Below are 23,528 nucleotides of genomic sequence, written 5' to 3'. Positions count from 1 at the left end.
TCATCTTAATATAGCTCCTCAGAATCCATACACACAAAAGGAGCTTATTTGGGGGTATGTCTTTTTGTTTCATTGTTATTGCTACAATATCTCAGTGGGGTATTCAGCTAACCACCTGCATTGTTTAAATAAAGTAACTGATAAGTAGAATATGAATTATGATAACTAATAGAATTCAAGCTTAGCATCTAAATCACAATGTTTTCCAAGTACTTATCTCAGGTTCTTGTTTTAGTATAAGTTCTAGGAATGTTTCACTTAAGCTCTGTGATTCATATTTGGGTTACTTCAAAGAGTAAGAAAAAGTGGCCAAAATAGCCCCATAGACATTATTGTTCAGGCTGTTGTGGAATCATTTTGATTTTTCCTTTGTGAAGTTAAGCCTTAGTACAAGTTTTCTTATTATATTGAATTCTAATCTCAGCTCCTTTATTTTCTAGACTTTTGACCTTCAACGTATTTTAACCTTTCTATACTATGTCTTCTTTTTTTCTCTCTCTTTTTTCTTTTTTTAGTAATGAGCATTGAACCCAGGGCTGCTTTACCACTGAGCTACATCCATAATCCTTTTTAATCTTTTAATTTTTAAACTTTGAGACAAGGCCTCACTAAGTTTCATAGGCTGGCCTTGAACTTGAGATCATTCTGCCTTATCCTTAAGAGTAGCTGGGTTTACAGGTAAGCACCAATATACCAGGCTGCTTTGTCTTCTTATAGAAAAAAAAATGGAAGTATCAGTTCTAAAGAAGTTACAAGAAACCTGGATTAAAACCTGCACTAAGAATTAGTTAACATTTAGTATAAAATTAATGATGTGACTAATTTATAATTTATCAGGAAGACTGGTAATAATGACTTTTACTGGGACTTAGTCTTCAGGAGAAGTTATTGTGTCTAATTAGAACGTTCCTATACTTCTCCCTAAAAAAAAAAAAAAAAAATAAGTCTTTAAAGGATCAATAGAAGAGAATAGGAAGCTGGAGGCCCTGCTTCATCTAATTTCTCATCTTTTACTCATTTGTTCATCATTTATGTCATCTTTTCCTTCCTCTTTAGTTAAGTCCTATTCTAATTAGCCTAGAACAATTCACTGAGAATAGAGCCCACATATTATTTCAATGGTCTTGGCAATTTAATGAGTAAGGTGCTGGTACTGCACTTACTGATCTTCTCTCCTTTTCTAAGTTCTTTATGTAGATGCTCCTAGACACAAGGACCCTTAGCCTGTCCATCTCAGAAATAATGGTACATGGTCCCAGCTCCCTTGTGCAAATAATGTGGAATGAGGAACAAAAGATGTGCAAGTGAGGCCCAGGGCCATCCTGGAACTTACCCATTCTTTCTTCCACTACTGATCCAAGGGCATCTGTATACCAGGACTACCAAGATTTAGCAAAGGAAAGTACATGACATTCAGTCATATTTGAATTTCAGATAATCAGCGAATAGTTTTTAGAATAAGATTCTACCAAAAAACACTGTTATATATATATATATATATATATATAGTTATTTTAGCTAAAATTTAAATTAAACTAGGTGTTTTATATTTTATCTGGCAACTCTCTCATGAATTCCAAATTCAATTAATCTCTAATATGAATAACATAACTTCTTTTAAATTTTTGCCCATTATCCTTCTCAGTCATGTAGAATGCCAGAGTAAGTCCTCAGTAAAGTTTATACTTCTGTTTGAAACTTAGGAATAATGCCATCAATGTAAATCACCAGACACATCTGTTGTGCTTTTATTTCTACTGTGAAGTGACATGTTACTCCAGGGCTTAGCCTCCACATTCACCAACTAAAGTAGGATTTCTTAACAGTCAAAGATGCCCTTAAGGATCTCTTGGGATGTTGTGTTGTTGGCTCTTTTGCAGTCTCTCAGCCAAATCATTATGGTCTGGGAAGTATTGCTATTATGTTGTCGATGTCCATGTTGTTGTTGCTGATCACCAGACTAAATAGGTGACTTGATGCTGGAGCCCTACTGTATGAGAGATATAGTAATTAGTCTGTTCCTGATGGTCGTTTTAAAGTGCTTGTTTATGTAATCTCCATATTAAAATTTGATCAATTGTCAGAAATATCATTTTATTTCATTTTAGATTTCTGGAGGAAAGCAACGTTACAGAGAGAAAGGAGGAAGAAAAGGACGACAGAAGACACAAAAGTAAAGACATAAGGAGAGAAGAATGATGTAAGAAGGAAGAGAGGAAAGGGGGGTGGGAAGGAGGAAGAGGAAAAACGAGCTTTCAGAATTATATTTTTCAGAGCTATTATTTCTTAAATCATACCGACAAAGACCACAAATACCTACGAATGATATGATCATTCACATAGAAATCTTTTAAATAATATGGAATTTTCAATGTGAGGGCAAAGATATATTGTACAATATTTGGATGAGAAAATTTTATATTAGGACAGGCCTAAAATAACTTTACCATAGTGCTTCAAGAACGAATTTAATTCTTTTGGTTAAAGAAGTATACTTGTTGTTTAAGAACGACTTCAACTTGTTCTGCACTGGGACAAAAGAACCGATCATGAGAATGCAAACGTGTTCAGACGACTTGGGTAGCAATCCTCGGATGTTACAGGATTGCCCTGCCATGCCAGGAGCTCTCAGGGGAAGTTCATTTGGCTGCTTCGCTCTGCAAGCACCATAATAGCTACATTTTTCTTGAAGGCTAGAAGTCCATTTTTAATATTAAAAGCAATATTTTACCATGTTAAACTTCTATTATCTTTTTGTTTTTATGTGACACTTAAAATTAGTTTCTGACAGAAACAACTTCATATACACGAACAAGTGTATCCAGCCGATGCGTTTGGTGTGAGAAGTGCAGTCAGCAGAGGAGACTTTTATTATGTTTTACATTTGATTGTTTATGCACGACAGTCCATTTAAGCTGAGTTTCAGCAAGGCAGTTGCCAACAAGTCAAAGCCTGGAAAATAGCGCATTCTTTCACAAAATAAAGAATGGACAGGCACCCACACCAGCTTACAAGTTATTCTTTATGAACAACAGAATTGCTTTTTGCCCATTTCAAACAGAACCCTAAATGTGCCCAGCACAGCAAGAGAGAGCAGAGGAAGCAAAGGGAGTTTAATATTCCAGCCCAGCTCACTGGAAACAGCCACCACAAAAACACTAAAATGACAGAGCAGTGTGCTGTAGAGCAACATGATTTGTCTGCTTTAAATGGAGAATAATGGTTTTAAGTTTAGAGCAGAACTGAAGGGCTCAATTACTATTCATGGATTCTGAATTGTTCTACTTTGGAAACTCCTTTAGCATGAAATGTTCATCAAAATCAATGCATGAAAGTATAAAGAAAAAAACACCCCATTTCCCATATTTATGAAGGACTTCTCCAATTTAGAGCATAGAAAAATTGTGTCACCAATTTACACAAACCCACCTAGGCAGTAGGATTAAACATTTTAAAATAATAACTTTTGGGTGGATGTTGAAGTTAAAGAATTACACACAGACACACACACACGCACACACACACATACAACACCCTTTTAATTCTTATAATTTAATTCTTTAATTCTAATAAAATGTAGAAGACGTTACTACCAAGGCATCAACAATTTTCTTTAGTCTTTGGAAACTTACTAATAAATAGCCAGAGAGTTTTCTAAAAGTGAGAACTGTTTTTATTGGAATTGAGTAAGTTTTCTGAGGACATCAGTGTAATTATAAAGTGGCAGATATACCACTTCTCAAATTAGTAGCTTTCATGTTAAATAAATATGGAGCTAAAAAGGAAGTACTCAGTAATGAAATAGTTGATAATGCTTTGGTAACTAAAGTTAAGTGGACTTTCTCATTTATTTTAAACATATTCTCTTCACTGTTATCATGTTTTCCTAAATTTATAAAAACAAAAGTGGATTACCTGATTAACTATTCATGTATTTTTTAAAAATTGCCTGTTGTGAAATATATTGATTTTGATCAGTTTCTCCTCCACTTATTTTCTCATGAGCATGGTATAATCAAAGAAGCACTGATGATAAGCTAAGGCAAAAATACATCCCTTATGTACTGACTTGTTAGGAAAACATTTGCTTTTATATTGACATTGGCAAAATTTCATGTGGACTATTATGTATTATAATTGCATTTCATTTGCCATATTAAAAAATGTCAAATCCTAAAACCAAGCAAAACATTATCTGTGCTATTTTTTTTCATTATGTAGGAGAATGGTAAAGTCCTGAAGGCAATTTGAAAGCCTTAGTTAACCAGCTCCTTCTGTTTGCATATTCAATCCCTCAATGTAACATATGCATAATTTTATCATCATTGTGTGCCATCTGGAGTATACTGATTGAACTGCAGTTTGAAAATGAGGGTTAAGAGATAATTTGGTTGCATACATTTAGAACTGAAATGTCTCTCATGGAGCAGAACAGAGTTATTTAAAAACAGAACTATGACTAAAAGATGAAAATATATTCCATAAACTCAAGAAAACCAAGGAAGACAATTATAAGTCTTTATGCTTTTTCACTTGAAGCCTTCTTTAAATTTTAACAGTGGTATTCTAAGGGAATTGTTGCAAAAATCATTTGCACCTACCCCTTAAGTCAGTAATCATCTTTTAAATTATTTTACACATTGTCTTTATCAGGGAAGATTTAATACATTATTGATAAACAATATCAGCTAAGTCACTGGTGTATAACCAATTTATTATTATAATTATTTTATTCTATTTTTGCTATATTATCACTTAGGTGAGGTGTAAAACTTGCAATAGTTCATCAACTTGAGCATTGTAGCTGAGTGCAATTGCTTTGGAAGCTCATAAGTACCATACTGAAGGCCAACAATATTTCTAGTTGAAAATTTTTGCTTTCATTTGCCATAGTGTGATTCAAGTGGAACACTTTATAACACCCATTCTGAAATACAGTTACCTCTTATATATTTATAAGAACTGTAACTTATCAAAGATTCTCTTTCCCCAAACTTTATGTTTTCCAAATATTTTTAAATACCATTAAAAGCTAGAGCCCCCATATTATGATGGGCTCTTATATTACATCATCAAAAGTTTAGCCAATAATAAGGAAATTATATGACCTAGACTTGCTGAATAATTCATCATTTTCAGGTCTTTAGTTTGATATATATATATGAGAGAGAGATTTAGATAGATATAGATACACACACACACACTACATACAAACACACACACTATACTTTCTTACTTGTGAAGAGAACTTTTTAAAAAATAACTTTGCTCAAGTAATTCCAAATTCATGCAAAAAGGAACTCAATACTAACAAGTGACCACCTATTAACCTGTTACTGAGCTGTACCCCCCCAGTACTTTCCTGTTCAAACTAAAGGCAACTTTCAAACCAGCTCCTCCAGAATCGGAACCTTCTCCCTCTTTTGCAGTCCTTCTATGCACAAGATTTCTGGCACTTTCTGATACTGTTGATTTATTTTCTCAGCAGATATCAGACATGAACTTAAAGACTTTGAACTGTGAGGTAAAGAAAAGTGTGAGTACATATTATTAGACAACCACGGAAGTCCTAGCCACTGAGAGAAAGAGTTCACCACTGCATTTCCCTTTTATTTATCCAGAAGAGCAGAGAAGAGCAAGCATCTAATCTGTTACTATCCTGTCACAGAACATGACATTCTAATTCAGTCAGTAGGGACTCACAATGAAGTCAAAATCACACTGAGTGCCTCCCTGGTATGACAATTGATTACATCTCTTAACCTTTCTGCATCTGTGGTACCATCTGGAGCATTTAGTGCTAACATTTTTGCACACAAAGAACAGGTAACAGCCTGTAGACCCAAATGCAGGCTCGGTCCTTCTACTCTAAGGCTATAGCAACAATAAGGAGAAAGAGGAAAACAGTGGCCAGAATCACCCCAACTTCACAAAAGATATCATTCCAAAGGAAACTGAACATATGCCCCATAAAATATTCTGCAGAATATCCAATGCAGAATTATCAATTTAAAAAGTTATCCATTTACTAATAGAAAGTTTGTCTAGCCATGGAAGAGAAAGAAAATAAGTCTTATAACAAACTATTTTGTGCTAGATGTTTTACATCCATGATTTTGCATTTCAAGCAGTAAATGTTCTGTTAATATAAGGCTGTTTTATACCAAATACAGATACCTCCATAATGTGTAAATAATTTTTCTAAGTAAGAATAAATTCTGTTCAAAACCAGAGTTTAGAACAGGGTTTCTAATTAGGGATCTGATGATGCTTTGTAATATCATCCAGGAGCGCACCTGGAGAGTGTGGGGTGTTTAGCAACATTCTTGCCCTCTACCCACTGCTTTGCAAAGGAGTATTCATAGCCCCAGTCATCACCAGGTAATGCCAGTTCACACCTCACCTCCACCACCATTAAGAACCACTAGCTTAGTATGAGGTGTAGACAAGTTTTGTAGAACATGTCAAGATGGCAAACACTTGGGGTACGTGAATTATCCTAATCTCTTCAGCATTTCATGAAGTAGTCCCCCAAAATTTTATCTTAAGGAACTCTTGAGTAATAAATGAATACATTGATGAGTTAATGAAAAGTAGGAGTATAAATGGCAAATAATATTATTTTGTTGCCAAAGCCAAAAATCAACCCTAGTGCAAGCACCACTACACTAAAAATAAGTAGGGGAAATTAGGGTTGGTTTTCTTCTTTTAGACTTCCTGCACTGGTTCGCAACAGAAGAAAAGCAGAAAGTGCATGACAGAAAGCATTACCCAGATTGGCACACACCCCTGCCATCACTGTGCTGGGGACTTTCTCACTGGCCTTGTAAGGTTCTCCCTGTCCAGGCTGCGTGTTCTCCTCTGCCACTACCAGATATAAATTGTCACAGAAATTCACAAATAACCCCTGATTGACTATGATAGTATGATCATAATGTTATTCTTTGATGACATTATTCTTTTATTCCAGCATTTATAAGTACCTTCTTTAGTGAAAAGGAAAGCAGATTTATAGCCACACATGGGGAAATTCAGACCTGTGACCTGTGATCTCCGTGATCTGTGTTAAAGCCCTCTGGGAATGTAGATGGTACTGTACTGAAGCCAACTTAAGTTCTGCAGCCATCAGAAATCATGGGTGTGTTACTTGCGATTTTGTAGTGACTACCCTTTCCTCTCTAAATTAACTCATTGAGAAAGTCTTCATAAGGAAAAAAATAAGAATAGATAGAGAACAATGAACAAATTAAAAAAATAAATTGATTATAGAGCAAAAATCATATCCACATTAACAATGGAAAAGCAGTACTTTGTGTGTTGTAAATATGAATAGTATATAGCAAGGGCTACTGAGTTCTTACTCAGTGTCCAAAGTTCTAAACAATCTTATTTAATTCATTCATCAATTTTTAAGGACAAAGACATGAATAATGTTAACCCATGATGGCTCTGCTGGGAGATACAGGGACTTTCTGAACACAAGGGACCTCTGAGGCTTCCTCTGTAACCTCTGTTTCATTCCCCAATTTTAGAATCAGCCTCCAGCTGCCACAAGGGTTCCCACAGGACATTTAACTCTAGCACTAGAGACAGCACTGCTTCAATAGTGATCTCCAATTCTTTCCTCTGAGCAGACTTTGATAGTAGGGGCTGCTGAGGCTCTGCCAACTTGGGGCAGGATCAAATTACCCCCAGTAAGAGAATCGAAATCTCGCAGACAAGAGCATATTGAGAAGGGTCTGTTGGTGATCTGGGGATCATGAACACTCTGAGAACCACCGTCCACATACCTCTTGTCTAACCACTGCCATCAAACTTGTTTGGTGTTCCAAGATGATGGCGGAAATGTATATAAACTCTATATTCAAACTATTTCCCTCTTGTCACGCATATTTCTGAGTCACTCAGTTGTCATCTTTATTCATGGCAAGATGTCCATTTTTGACAATTCATTGCTTTTCAGCATGAAAAGAGAACACCACTGCTTAAATAGGGAGAAAGTTCCATTTTCAACAGTTGAAGTAAACGACAGCATTTTTAAACTCATCAGTGAAGAAAAGGAGGTCTGTGAATCCTCATTTTCCTGCTGTTTCTGCAAAGTGCATTACCTAAAGATTATGAATTTTAAAGATTACAGAAACCATGAGACCTTATCAGGGGACACAAAGAAGAAAAGAACCATCCCTTTCAAAAATTGCTCAGAAGCCTCAACAAATCACCAATGGAAGGCAATCATTTATGAAATCCCATGTGGCAGCACCTAGCTAGCCAGCTTAGGGAGAGTCCCCACACCAAGGATGGTCTGAAGGACATAATACCTGTGCAGGGGTGAGTGACCGCTGTGTCCTTCCATAGCCCCCATCCTTGTAATTGCATTGCCAGGCAGCATAGGCAAGAATCAGGCTCATTTGGCCCCTGTCTCTTCTAGTCAAATAGAGGGCTCCTTTTCAAACAAGTGACAAGCTGGTTGGTATCTAATGCAGGCTGCACATTTATATTACTGCTGCAATAAGACAGCTCCTGGCAAAGGAAACAAGATATTATTTCCTGGGCAAAATGCTGTGCTCTTTGTATCTATCTGGGGAGAAACCCATATGGACTAAATAAAAGGGAAATAGTGGAGGATAAAAGAAATTTGGAAGCCAAACAGAATGTGTGATTGATACACACCTGCAGAACATGCAGGCAGCTAAGACACAGAATGGGCTCCAGGTCTCTGAGGGGCTTACATTTCTTCTTACTTCTTCTGAGTGGGTTAGAACTATTCCAGAATGATCTTTGTTATTTCCTCCACAAAATATTTTCAGTGTGTTATAGAAAAAGAAAGAAACACAAAGAAAGAGAGAGAGAGAGAGAGAGAGAGAGAGAGAGAGAGAGAGAGAGAGAGAGAAAAGAAAGAAAATGGAAACAAGTCTTTTCCCTATTTCTCTATATTCAGCTTATTTGGTGACTAGGAAACAGAGATACGACATAGATAAATAAAGATTTTAAAACTATAGCTGTCTTATTCTTCACTAGATCTGCAGATGTTACCTATTTTCCTTCGTCCTTTCTTTCTTCCTGGACTTTAAATATTTTTGCTGTCACTTCTCTTCACACCACACACACATCCTTTTACCAATTTATCTACATATAAAAATTAAAACACTGAGGCCTGTGCATTATTTATTGCATGCCAGAAAAGCTTTTAAACTCAAGTCACATTGCTCCTATTTTCTCCCATCAGCTTTTACATACATGAGAGAAGCAAATCAATCTTAATATTGGTTGGAAACTAATGGACATATTCAAGTTCATTTATACCAATGTAGAGTAAAATATTTAAATTTGTTTTCTGAAGTAATTAATATCAAATATGTTCAGAAAAAAAGTTAAAACACTATACATCTGCACCAGAGGTCTTCAATACTTAATTCTGTTGTGTAGTCCAAAAGGTGCCACAGATAATACATAAACAAATGATTGTGCTTGTGCTCCAACAAAACTTTATTACAAAAATACTTGGAAGGATAAGTTGAGCATGATTGACAGTAATAACCAAACACCTCTATCTTTAGAATTTTCTATTCAACACTCTCCTCCTAACTGGCTAAAAAAAAAGCTTCATTTTCATAATGTCCTACTGACTCCTCAAATCTCTTTCATGATTTTCCCACCAAATTCTGCCTGCCTGTTCTATATTTCAAGATCTAGTATCATTAGCATGTCCATTGCCCAACCCAATGACTTGGAAATTATCACTAACTAATCCTTCTCTTCTTGTCCCTTTTCAACTTTTTCCAAATTTGCTGCTATATATATCCTGAAACTTCCTCCTACCTAATGTCGTCATACCTGTTGCTTCAATACAGTAAAATATAGTCTCTCCTTTCCTTTAGCCTTCTTTCATGCTTTTCCAAGTATAAACTTTGTAGAGTGTAAATACAATCATGCTCTGTACTTGTGCAAGCCTGCAGGGCTCCCTAAGCCTGAAACATTGACTCTAAACCCAGGTTACAGGATCTAATCTCCAAAGGCTCTAATTAGAGAATCTAGGAATAACAAATAATTATTTCAAATAATAATCTTCCAGAAAGATGACACTAATAAAGAATGACACTAACATGCAATCCACATTCTTGGATGTGTCCCCAAATCTTCACGCTATAGCTTTGCTCTGTATCTTAATCCTCAGCTCTTTCCCCAACTCTTGTGCATACAAATGCTGTTTGGTGATCCAACATACATCACCAATCTCTTTCCTTCTGGGGACACACTGGTGACAGGGGTGTTATGATTTTGACAGAACATGCTTCCACTTCTTTGTTAGAAGAATATGCTCAGGTTTTGGGACTGCTTTGTCTGCTCACAAAAGAACTTGAGAATTGTGTCCCCTCCGAGTATTGTTATCCAATAACTGCAGGAAGGAGAGAATAAACATACTTACCAATCCCCTAAGATAACTCTTAAAATGTGAACAGAACTCCAAGCGGGACTCCAAGTTATTCACCAGGAGAATTTACTTGATATGTGCTCTTGCTCAGCCTTTGTGATGATTAATTTCAATGTATCAACTTACTTAAGCCATGATTCCCAGATATTTACTCAAACATTCCTCTGGATGTTTCTGTGAAAGTATTTTTTTTAATGAGATTAACATTTCTGTCAATAACTGAGTAAAGCATGTTATTATCCTCCAAGAAGTGGATGGGCCTCACTCAATCAGTTCAAAGTCTCAAGAGAAAAATGACTAAAACCCCTTGAGGAAGAAGAATCTGTACCAGCCCTACTCTTCTCTGAGTCTCCAATATGTCAGTCTAAACTGAAGCATTTAGATTTGTAGCCTCCACAATCATGTGAGTCAATTTCTTTAATTAAAAAAAAAAAAAAAGAAATCTTTCTCCATGTAGATATAGATGATAAAGACAAAGAGATAGAGATGATTCTTCTGCTCTGGAAAATGCTAATAGAATCTCCTTTCATTCTTTAACACACATAACCTCATGCCTATCAATTTTTCAAATTATTTATTTATTATTTTTTGGTCAGGACAGAGAAACATTTCTGAAAACTCCCCATTGTGTAGACTAAGAACCGCAGACTTGGTGGAAAAAGCTAAAATATCTGCATGTTTTATAAAGACAACTTGGATTTACATGCCTACTCAGGCTCAGCATCTGGGCATTTTGTTCCTGGCCCAGAGGCAGGTGCTTGCCAAATGTTCTCCTAAGCTTCCATGTCTCTCTGCACATTCTCTCCCCATCTCCCCTTCTCCTTCCCTGCTCTACACCTACTAAAAAGATTCTATTAATTATTTAAGGCCTATCTGATATATCTCAACCTCTGGAAAACATTTTCAGAATTCTCAAGTAGGTTTGGTTGCTTTCTTTCTCACTAGTTTCAGGGCTCCTTAAGGCAGAGATTCTTTGGATTTCAACTTTATAATACACTCATCCAGCAAAGCACCTGACAATCTGTAAGCACTCAATGTCTTTGTCTTGAATACTTTAGAAAATAAAAGCAAAGTTTTAGAGTTAAAAAAAATAGTTTGGCACTCCTTTGTTTCAAAAAGCAATATTGTATTTAAATATATATATATAGATAGATAGATATAGATATAGATATATATATAGATAGATAGATAGATATAGGTATAGATATGTATTCAAATAAGTGCTATAATAAACAAATAATTTTAAATAGTTACAAGAGAGTATAAAGGAACATAATAACTGAACGAATCCTAAAAGATTGTCCAAGTAATTTTGCAAACAAAAATGAAAAACAATTTTTTTTAAAGTGGAACTTCTTTTAAAACTATATTAAAACTTCAAAAACCATGACTTTAAACTTTCAACAATAAAGGCAAACCACAGTCCCTGCCAATCACTTCCATCTTCCAGTATTTTTCTTTGAATAAGTGGAGACCTTCAGGAAAAACTTAAACACCTGACAAAGACAATTGCAAAAAGGAAAATTTTATTTGGGATCATGGTTTCATAGATGTAGTACTTGGCTGGCTGACATTGCTCTAGGCCCAAAGTGAGGCAAAACATTATGGCAAAGGGATGTGTTGGAGGAGATCTGCATACCTCACAGCAGCCAGGAAGCCTACAGAGAGAGGAGAAAGGGTCTTAGGGAAAATTAACCATCCCAGGGCATTCCCCCTAGTGACCCACCTCCTCCACCCACACCCAAGGAATGGCTATAGTTGCCATCCAGTCAGTCCATTCAAACTAGGATGGACTAATTAGATTACAGCTCTCACAATCCAATCATTTCACCTCTGGAATATTCCTGCTTTATTACAGGAGCTCTTGGGTGATACCTCACATCTACACCATAACAACATTTTATAGTTCTTGGGAAAGATAATGCCAAGGAAAAAGATGCATTGGTGGAAAAAATAAAGAAAACCCACTTTAAAATGAGGTAGGTATTAGGTATTTAAGCTAACAACTTTAGAAAGATGAAGACTCGTTTTGCTCATGTTTTCTGATATTCATTAATTACCCAGATTACCAGACAAGCCATAAGTTTTTGTTTTTTGTTCACTGCTTTGCATGGGATATCTAGTACACATACACATACACAGACACATACGTATCTGTGTGTGTGTGTGTGTGTGTATGAATGTAAGGTTATGTGATATGTAATATATGTGTACATATTCACATATAAATTAAGTTTTAAATTCACTGATACTCATATGGAGTCTAAAGATTTTCAATGATATATATAGAGAGAACTTGGCTTCAGAAAGATGGGTAGTAATGTAGTCTAATTCATATGGTTATTAAAGTTTTAAAAAAATAACATACCTTGGCATATAAATTCTTCATCAATGCTACTTATTTATAAAAATATATTTTAGAAAAGTTAACTCAATTCATTTATAATATAATGAAACTATCAACATAATGTATAATCAGTTGATATATTGGAAATTCTTCTGAGTTTATAAACTACTGCTGATATTCCTATTGTATATAGCAGTATTAAGTGATTAATGATCAGCAGACCTTTCCATCATATAATTATTTGATTTACTTTCTTGAATCTGCTTCTCCAAAAAAAGAAAGTATTTTCCAAATATCATACTTATAAATAAATTATGGTTGATCTAAACATTCTCAGAGTCATTTTCTAATCATCTTTGAAAGTGAAACTTGGGGTATAAACTGATGCATATCTAAAACTCTACCTCATATATTTAAGGACATTTAGGGGCTTAGTCCTTTCATTTCTTAAAACTCCATGAGTTTCCAAAAAGCCTGCTGAACCTCGTACATATCACTTCTCTATTAACATAGAAAAATCTGTTTCCTTGGTAGCTGAACACAGTAATAGCAACTACCTGAGTGGTTAATTGTTACAAGATGGGATCGAAATTGAAGACCACAGAGAAAAGGTACATTATTTGCTCAAGGTGAGAGTGCTTCAGTATCTTTTAGAGTTTTTCAATCCAAATTTATATCTGGGACATTAATTTTGGTTCAAGGTTATTAACAAAGTAAATTGCTACTGTAATGTACACAGAATAAAAAGATCAGGCAGGAGGTGCAGTGCTCTATTATTATAAATGAATCAGAGAGAACACACGGAGCCATTACATACATGGGGATTACATAACAAAAATGGCATCATTTGTAAAAAGGTACATATGTTATCATAATATAGGTTAATGACAACAAATTTATACTACATAAATTCCTTACTAGTTTAACGTTGTTTATGGGATTAAAATAATTTTCTATTGCCAAAATACAGTAAGTAGAAAATTTCACTCTTAGAAATGCTTCAGGACCTGGAATGGGAAAGGATATCTTAGACAAGTCCCCAAAACACAGGAAACAACAATACACAAATGGCATCACACCAAACTAAAAAGCTTCTGCATAGCAAAGAAAACAGCAGAGTGAAGAGACAACCTGTCGAGTGAAAGAAAATATTTGTAAACTATACTCTGACAATGGGTTTGTTACAGTTTGGATATGAGGTGACCTCTGAATTCATAATTAGATCATGAGAATTATAACCTATTCAGTAGATTAGTCCATTTGATGGATCAATAATTTGACAGAACTACTGCATTGCGTGATAACTGTAAGGCAGGTAGGGAATGAAAGGAGAAAGTAGGGGATATGCGTTAGGGGTTTATATTATGTCCTTGGCATCTTTCTCTTTCTCTCCTCTCCACTTCCTGGCTACCATGAGCTGAGCCGCTTTCCTCCACTACACCACCCTTCCTCCATGTTGTTCTGCCTCACCTCGGGCCCAAAGCAATGGAGTCAGAATGACTGAGACCATGAGGCCCAAATAAACTTTTTTTTTCTCTAGGTTGTTCTTGTAAGGTATTTTGTACACAGCAGTGAGAAGTTGACTAAACCAAGGCTAATATCCAGAATTGACAAGAAATTTCCAAATCTCAATAGCCAATACATACATATACATATATATATATATATATGATTTAAAAGATGGGAAAAATGGGCAATAAATCTCATTAGACATTTCTCAAAAAAAAAAGGTATTGTGCACTTTTACTAATACTGCTTAAATGGACCACCATCAAATGGAGGACACTGTATATTATCCAGCTTTTAATAAATAATGTATCTTGTGCCATTAAGTGAAAATGTAATACTATTTATCTCTACTGTCTGTAATATAAAATGTTAAGTATATAAATAAGCTTCATATATATATATATATATATATAAAACTAATTAAAATACCATAAAATTATTATTATGATTACAACTATAATCACTAAATAACATTAATAATTTTGATATTCATAAACTTACCTTATAGATAATCTAGGGCAAGAATTGAAATCATGAAAATAATTTTTCTGACAGTTTTTCTTTTGGTGTTTGGGATCAAACCCAGAGACTTGCTCATGTTAGGCAAATTCTCTACCATTGAGCTACACGCCCAGCCCCACCAATGTTTTAAAGGGAAAAAAAATTGTTAAGCCAAATAACATTTATGAAGCAGAAGAATCCTTCATCTAATCATATTTTACCATTAGAAGCAGGCTATTTCACTCTCAACCACTAAAACATTCTCAGTGACCTAGAAGTCATGTACTAATCTCATATATTAGAAATAAAATTGAATTAGCTAAATGACAATTTGTCATATGTTAGGAATGGAAGTCTTCTTAAACAACTATTTTGTTTTTTTTTTAATTCTAATGAAGAAATAGTACACTAGTGATAATGATCAATAATATACAAAGAAACATAGGGGCTTCCAAATCACAAGGACAGCTTAGCCTATGGGAAAGAAACACACCAATGACTCAATATGAGAACTGAGAATTAATCAGAAAGAAAAATTAACTAATATTTAGAAATAATTCATTCTCTGATGCCTCCTCTAATAGCAGTTTAAAAAACCATATGTATCACTGAAATAATACTAGGAAGAAGATGGGATAATCCTTAGTTAACATGTAAGAAATCTACAGTGCAGAAAAAGTAATAGTACTGATGTTTAAAGTCCAGTATCACCCAGCAAGTGAGGGTAATTCTCAGCATCCTGGCATCAATAGAGGGAGATTTTTCACCTCAATCCAAAATCACTGACGGAAGACTCAACTCTGATGAAACTCAGTGCCTGCTCATGGTCTAGCTATGTCCAGGACACACATGGTAGTGTACCATGTGTGCAGAAGAGAGAAGAGTATTCCAGAAGACTAAAAAGGAAAGTGTTTACATCTTCATGCAACAGTACATCCACCATTTCTAGAAATAAGGAGCCCACCAGTCTACTGAGTAAAGGAATGAAGGAGAAAGTACAGGGTTATAGGACCAAAGAAACAAGGGAGATTCAAGAACCAAGCTTAAGGGCATTCTTACATTCAGAGGTCAGAGAAGGGAGAAAAACTGGTGGCTAATAAATTAATAGGGATACCAGGCAATCAAGGTATCAGAAAAGTCAAAAGAAGAAAGTACCTCAAGGCAAAACAGCTGCTAGCTCAGATGAGATGAACATTGAGAAATACCACTGCAATGTATAAATCAGAGATCATTGGTGACTATAAAATAAAGATATTGTCCATATGATAAAGATACAACCACATTAACTTGGTTCAAGAGAAAAGAAAAACAGTGAAAAGGAATGAAGGGGGAAGGAAGAGAGAATTGGGGAAGAGAGGGAAGAAACAAATGAACAAAATTCAATTTAACACAGGCAAATATCTACAAGCCAACATATCCTTCTAGTGTGCTGTTATAGTGATTTTATAAAACTCCTCCCTGGGGCAGAGCTGCAGAAAGTATCTATTAGCATACTGGGAATCATTGTGTTTTCTCTGGAAATCTTTGAGGTCAAGTCAAGAGAGGCCCCAAGAGCATATTAAATACATACATCTTCTCAAAATATTTCTCAAAGGGCAAATGCAGGTGACCAAAAGCTGCTTCTGAACAAAAGCTAGAAAAAAGTCAAGAGAGCCATGTTTAAAACTAATCATCAAGGAAAGGCAGAAACAAACTTTCTTCCAACTCTGAAATTTATAATAAATCCATAACCAATTAAATAATGTAGCTAATACACAAGGGGAAAAATCCAAATTGAACAATCGAATAGCAAGGAAATGAGAAAGACTAAGATATATAAAAGAATTTGAAAATAATGTCGATCGATGCCTTCGTCTGTTTTGTGCTGCTATGATATGACACCATAGACTCGGTAACTTATATTGAATAGAAATTCACTAGTTCACAGTTCTGGAAGCTGGTAATTCCCAAATCAAGGTGACAGCATGTGGCAGGGGCCTTCTCAGTGTGTGATGGATCACATGGAGGAAAATAAGAAGGTGAGAGAGGTCAAAAGGGGACCAAACTCACCCTTTTATGAGGGCACTACTTCCCTTCAAGAGTGAGAAGCCCTCACAGCCTATACACCTCTAAAAAGTCCCCCCTCTTAGTACTGTGACAAATGACAATTTTCAACGTGAGTTTTGAAGTGGACAGATTTGAACCATAGCAATTTTGAAATGACTTTTTATGACAGAGGGTTTAGAGAATAGAATAAATATTTGGTAGATATCCAATAAAATCTCTTTCATAACATTAGTGATTTTGAAACATTAAGCACTCATGGAAGACTTTTAAGAGTGAGTGCTTATTGCATATGTTGGTTGACCTTCATTTTTTATTAATCTTAAGAAAAAATTTTGATGATTTTTAAAAATATTCCAAATTTATGCTATGAGCATATCTCAGGGGTAGAGTGCTTGCATAGCTTGCCAAGCACTGCATACTCAAAAATTGTCCAAAACTACATATTTTCGTCTCATTGATGAACATAATATTGGAAGATTTTCCTGAGATATTTCTTTATTTCTGTATCAAAACACAATGCCTTAAGTAAAAGATAAGATTCCATATCCAACTGGTGTGTTTATTCATTATTTCTATACATTACAAAATTCTTACAATTGTGGATTTTAAAGGAAAATATCGTGTGTGTGTGTGTGTGTGTGTGTGTGTGTGTTGGTGTGTTGTGGCAAGTCATTGATATGTTAGGATCAAATTCGAACACCATATTTATGAAGATATCCCTTGCTGAAGAGTTTTTTTTTTTTAATGTAAAACATGAGTCTAAGTCAACAATTGTTGGGCATATTTAGGAATTACAATGCCAATACATATCATATTCAAAAGCTGAAAATTCAAATGTTTCAAGTTGAGAGATACTGACATATTTGTGGCAGGGCCTAAGTCAACTATTTGGGTACATTTGACTTGAGAGTATTACTTTAAGAAATATGCCATTATAACTTAATGTATTTTTTGAATAGTGAATAATATAGTCAAGAGTTATCAAAGAATGAAAATATTAATGAAAAACTTTATTTTAATCAGTTGGAGTCACCAATTCTCCCCACATTTATTCCTAATATGGTAGTTTTAAGAGCTTTAAACAAATCAAACTATTCAAGAGAGTGAGTATATTCTTAAGATACACTAAATAGTGAGTATGTCACCTCTTAGAAATGGTCTCTTCGGGTTGGAGTTGGAACTCAGTGACAGAATGCATGTTTAGCATGAAAAGGGCCCTGGGAGTTCAGTCCCCAGGAAAGAAAATATTTTTCTGTATCATCATTCTTTTTTTCAAAAAGTATAAGGGAAAAGTCTTCTTCCATAATGGCAGCTGCTTCATAGTGAATCTCTCCACACATCCTTCATGAAAGTGTACAAGGAGAATAAATAAAACTACCCATGGACACACGTACACTATTCACAGGAGACAGAATTCTTCCAACTCCAAAGTACATGTAAATGCAAAAGTAAATATCTAATCCAACCAAGCTATTGCCCAGGTTAAAAGTCAAGAGACATTGCATAGAAAAGATGAGGAGGCAATGGGGACAAACAATAGAGAGCACAGATAAAATCATCAACAGTTGAACTTTCTCAACTCTGAGGAGGAAAATAGTTAAAACAAGCAAGAGATTTGTCAGACAAAATGAACCAAACAATTAAAAGTCACACTATGGACTGAAAAGTCATTTGCAATAAATGAAAAATATTTAATGCTACTAGTGCTTATAAGCAAAGGAAACAGAAAAAAAAAGGAGACCTGATACTCTGTTCTGAAAGAATATTACATATGCCTGAGAAAAAGAAAAAAATTTCTACATTTAAAAATAGTCGACTTCACTAGCAATCTAAGAAACATATATTTATTAAGGCATTATATTTTTAATTATTAAAATGCTAAAATTTAAGGGATAGTATTTAATATTATCAGTGGTAGATTTATAAATATTACCATAAACTATAATGTAGCATATATCAAATAACTTTAAATATTCTTTATTTGGAACTGACTATTCCTTACAAATATATTATTTGGGGAAAAAACTGGAGATTAGTTCACCAATATCTGTTGGACTTACTTAATACAATGATAGAATACAGAAAAAGTGATATAAGAAGGCAGTTGTTAAATTCCAGTGGGTAAATTTGATATACAGATTTAAATGTTGGTTTAAAGTTTTTTTTTGCTTGTATTAGAAAATGATAAAAATGTGCTTAGTGGAACATACAGTGTATAATCAGTAACAGTTTACTAATCTTCCCTTATTACTCTGTTCCACTTGGAAAGATAAACATTTGGTTTATCAAATCTATTAGGCAACAGTGACGTACTTTATGGGGAGTCAGGAAACAATTTGCACAACTACATGAAAGCATATTTTCAAAGTTTTTTTGTTTGTTTGTTTCAGTCTTTCAAAATCCATTGCACTATGATGAAAATAAATATTTTTTGAAATGACTGTAGATGATTTTTTTAATAAATGTGAGAAATTAGATACAACAGATTTACAAATTTCACGCTCTTAAAATTAGGAGTTTTCTGAAGTAAGTTTAATTCTCCTAACTTTAATAATGTAAAATATTTCAAGAATTTGCCCCCAAAGGCCAAGATTGAAATAATGAGAATGTAACTATTCTCTAAGTTTAAAACAGTATGTAAGGCCTTTTATTAATACCTTTACCAAGGCATTACATTACCAAGGTATTTGAGGAAAACTTATTTAACAACACATGGTTTTAAAAAGACTCTTCTTTAGAACTGACATTAGAAGAACAATTATAATAATTATTTAGTCACTTAAAATGATTTGTAAGTGCTAGATTTGATTGTGCATGACAGACACTGCGTGGTTTAATGCCGCAGTGAACTTACTCCTCACCATTGCATAAGGAGCATCACTTCACACTGAAACTAGGTGGGGACCTTTATAATTCACATTCAGTAACCTGAGTTGAAAATCCAGCTGACATTATGCTGGATCCAATCTACAAGGCACTGCACCAGAAAGGGCAACTTCACAGGTCTCCTACAGTGACCATGTAAATATCTCAGGGATCATGCTTTTCTCCCAACACAGCAGATTTTGTTTGTGGAAATTCATTGTACATTGCTAGAGTTAAAATCCTATTACAAAACAGTGTTCAGACAACAGTAGATTTGAAGGGAAAAGCAAAATATCTTATTTCAAAGAAAACTACCATCCAAATGTAAATATTCAAGAAAGAGCTTACCAGAGTAAAAGTGCCAGCATTCAAAAAACAAGAGAGAGAAATTAATTACAGTAGATGGGGTAGGGAGAGAAGACAGGAAGGGAGGGGAGGGGAGGGGAGAAAAGGGGAGGGGAGGGGAGAGAAGGGGAGGGGAGGGGGGATAGTAGAGGTTAGGAAAGGCAGCAGAACACAACATACACTAGAATGGCAGTAGGTAAAAAAGTGGATGTGTAACCAATGTGAATCTGCATTATGTATATAGGGTAAAAATGAGAGTTCATAATCCGCTTGAATCAAATGTATGAAATATGATATGTCAAGAACTTTGTAATGTTTTGAACAACTAATAAAAAATTAAAATTAAATTACAAAAAAAAAAGTTAAGAATCTGTGGTAGCCAAAAACCAATTCAAAATATACTTTAAATCTTCCTTCTGTTCACCTTCAGTGACCCCCTTGATGAAGCTGAAGGAATTAAGCTATTCAGAAATTTTATAAAACAGAGGAAATATGAAGATGTTATGATCTTTAATAAGATAATAAATAATGTCAACTTGAAATAGATGTGAAATTAATTACAAAATGATTACACATGCTTACTGCAGTGTGCTTTTGCCTATACATAACAGTTGCCTATTTTGTTGTTGTTTATGTATCAGACCTCTGGTCTTTGAACTTTTATTATACCAGTTGGGTTTAAATTTACATTGGATTTTTGATATATTATATAAAAGAAAAATTATGAAATTTTCTTTCTTCAACAGAAAGGGAGAAGGCTATCTCTTCCCTTCCTTTATAGTATTTCCTTGAAAATACTGCCTGATAAGAAACATAAATTTTTGATCTTATAATCTTACAGTGTAAGGTTAAGGACATGTGACCTTTGGAACTATGAACACGTAGTTCCAAAAATGAACTCAAAAATCTCTTATGAGGTGCAAAAGATTCTATAAAGAACACCCATCTGTCTTTTGGAAATAAGTTTTATTTGTTTCTTCTACTTTTGATGTATATATTTGCATAAAATTCTGTTCAAACTTCTTATTCTCAAGAACACTATCCATGTGTATGTATTTTGGTCAATAATGAATTATGTTTCATTTCTCTTACTGATATGGAACAGGCATTGAGTCTTCAAGGTTTTTAATGTACTCAGCAATTAATGGCAGGATTTTTTAATTTTGCTTTTCTACTTAAGATATATTGTATGCGTAATAAAACTTTTAGAATAAATTTCAAGCAAAATTTGGACTTATGAATTATTGAACAAATATTAGTAAAAACAATTGTATGATTTAACCAAAATAAGAGAATAAGGAAATATTTTATTGCTATTAAACTGTAACCAAAGCAGGTATAAGCAAAACTTATATGGTCAAAGACAAACGATTTTTAATGCTTGGATTTTTTTTTTTTCATAGTTTAATCATCATTTATAGTTTAACTCTTAGGATGCTGGATAATTTTTGAGGGAGAAATATGAGATACATTTTGTATTATCCACACAATTTGACCAGTCATTTCTCAACTAGACATAAGGGATGTGACAGAAGTCAAATTTCTCTCTTTGCTATGGGGATTTCCTAAATATCAAAGTAAGTAGGCATAGATACATAATATGTGCATAGAAGAAAATAACATACTTCAGTGAAAAACTGCATTATTTAAAACACACCTTTCTGATATACTGATTCTGATTCTATGGGAGCTCTCAGCTTTTCATTGCCTTTTACCTATTTTACAATTTGGCAAGTTGTAAAAAACCAATAGCAATGAAAAATAAGCCTAGTCTCAAGCTAGGCAAATAAATTCCGTTAGGAAAAGGTTTGATTGATTTCCCTCTTACATTGTAGAATAAGCCAGTTTTGCATCATTTGCCCATTTATTTCCATATTTTTTAGGTTTATAAATGTATCTGTTCATTTGATTTTTTCTTTGACCCAATTGTAACATCTGCCTGGTTTACTCATTATTAATGCATTAAGCAAAATTTGCCACATTTATCTAATATCTGCACAAGAGTGATTTTTTACCATGTTAAAAATTGTCTCTTAATACTAATGAGAAAGAAGGAGAGAAAAAGAAATAAAAAGAGAGATGGGTGGATATTTAAATGGTTACCAAAGTAGCTCATTAATCTTCTAGAAAATTAATGTCTGAAAATTAGTTACACACGTACCTAGACTTGAGTTGTAGTTGTTACTGTTATTATTACTCATTGGCATCTCTCCTTCACTAGTATCCATCTTTTGAACACTAAACAATACTCATATTTCATATTGAACACAACAGAGAGATAGAAGCAGAGAAAGGAAGAAAAAAAATAAAAACATGCAATAGAATAACACATTAGCCTGTCTCCTTTATTCTTACCTGACTCTCTAATCGTGCTTTCATTGTTCCATATTTCTCTGACTCCCATCGTGATTCTTACTTGACAACAGCAACTTGTACTAAAGGTATGGAAAGAAAATGAGAGATAGCATAAATATTTGTTTATTTGTAATAGAATCTTCACTTTTTCCTCTGCTTTACTAAATAACTTTATAACATTTGACTTTTCTTTTTCTAAGTGATTAAGATAAATTCTGTTTTATTTTTTCAAGTTTTATTGAAGTATATTTGACAAACAATGCTATGTATGTTTAAAGGGTACAATGAGATGATAAAGTATCTATGTGGAAAAATTACCACAATCAAGTTAGTTAAGACATCTGTCATCTCACCAGCTATAGTGGAAGAGTTATGATGACAACATTTAAGATTAAAATTATTTTAAAAGTAAAATGTTGGAAAAGAGAAAATAGTCTCATTTTTTAAATATTCCCTTGATTTGAATGCCTGCCTATTTAAATATGTTTAATCATTCAAGATAGCCCTTGATGTCATTTTAATCCATGTAGATTATCACTCCATATGCCCCTCAATCCCTACTGAATTTAGATCCATTTATATAAACTCATACATGAACAGTACTCTATGGATTTTAGCTAGGTCTGCTCTCACTGAATTATTTTAGAGGTTCTCTTTCTACATTAATAGCTCAGGGAGAAAATTACTTCATGTCTATCATAAATTAATTTGAATTTTTTGAATGTAAGATTTTTCCATATGGGAGAATCCCCCACAGAAATATCAGAGAGCCACTATTCAACCGTCAGAATAGCTAAAATTAAAAATACTAACAACCCCCAATGTTATTAAGGATATAAAGCAAATGTAATCTTATGTATTGATGATGAATATATAGAATAGTTGAGTCAAATGGAAAAAGATTTTAGAATTTTCTTATAAAATTAAGTATATACTTCCCCTCTGACCTCTGAACCATTAATTCTGCAGTTCTAGTCCTATATATTAACACAGAGAGCACCACCAACAAAAAAATCCTGCGTGTGTATGTTAATGTATAAGAATATATACAGTTTGGGGAGTATATTTACATATACTCACCTATATGTATAGATTAACCAAATGAATTGTACAAGAAGTTCATAGTAA

The 23,528-nt window shown here is 34.1% G+C and overlaps 2 long non-coding RNA genes across 3 annotated transcripts in view; one reads left to right on the top strand and one right to left on the bottom strand.

Annotated features, from left to right (window-relative positions):
* Positions 1–23,528, bottom strand: part of LOC144376460 (uncharacterized) — a 166,338-nt gene that overhangs the window by 15,034 nt on the left and 127,776 nt on the right. Inside the window, exon 2 of the long non-coding RNA XR_013436964.1 lies at positions 22,401–22,480. This is a non-coding gene — a long non-coding RNA (uncharacterized LOC144376460). The remainder of the gene's footprint in view (positions 1–22,400; positions 22,481–23,528) is intronic.
* Positions 1–23,528, top strand: part of LOC144376459 (uncharacterized) — a 77,904-nt gene that overhangs the window by 28,631 nt on the left and 25,745 nt on the right. For both annotated transcript variants that reach the window (XR_013436963.1, XR_013436962.1), the window contains exons 2-4: positions 2,109–2,200; positions 12,291–12,411; positions 13,314–13,408. This is a non-coding gene — a long non-coding RNA (uncharacterized LOC144376459). The remainder of the gene's footprint in view (positions 1–2,108; positions 2,201–12,290; positions 12,412–13,313; positions 13,409–23,528) is intronic.

This window comes from Ictidomys tridecemlineatus, chromosome 3, assembly GCF_052094955.1.
Source record: "Ictidomys tridecemlineatus isolate mIctTri1 chromosome 3, mIctTri1.hap1, whole genome shotgun sequence".
Classification (NCBI taxonomy): Eukaryota; Metazoa; Chordata; class Mammalia; order Rodentia; family Sciuridae; genus Ictidomys; species Ictidomys tridecemlineatus.
This window is presented reverse-complemented; position numbering and strand designations above follow the sequence as displayed.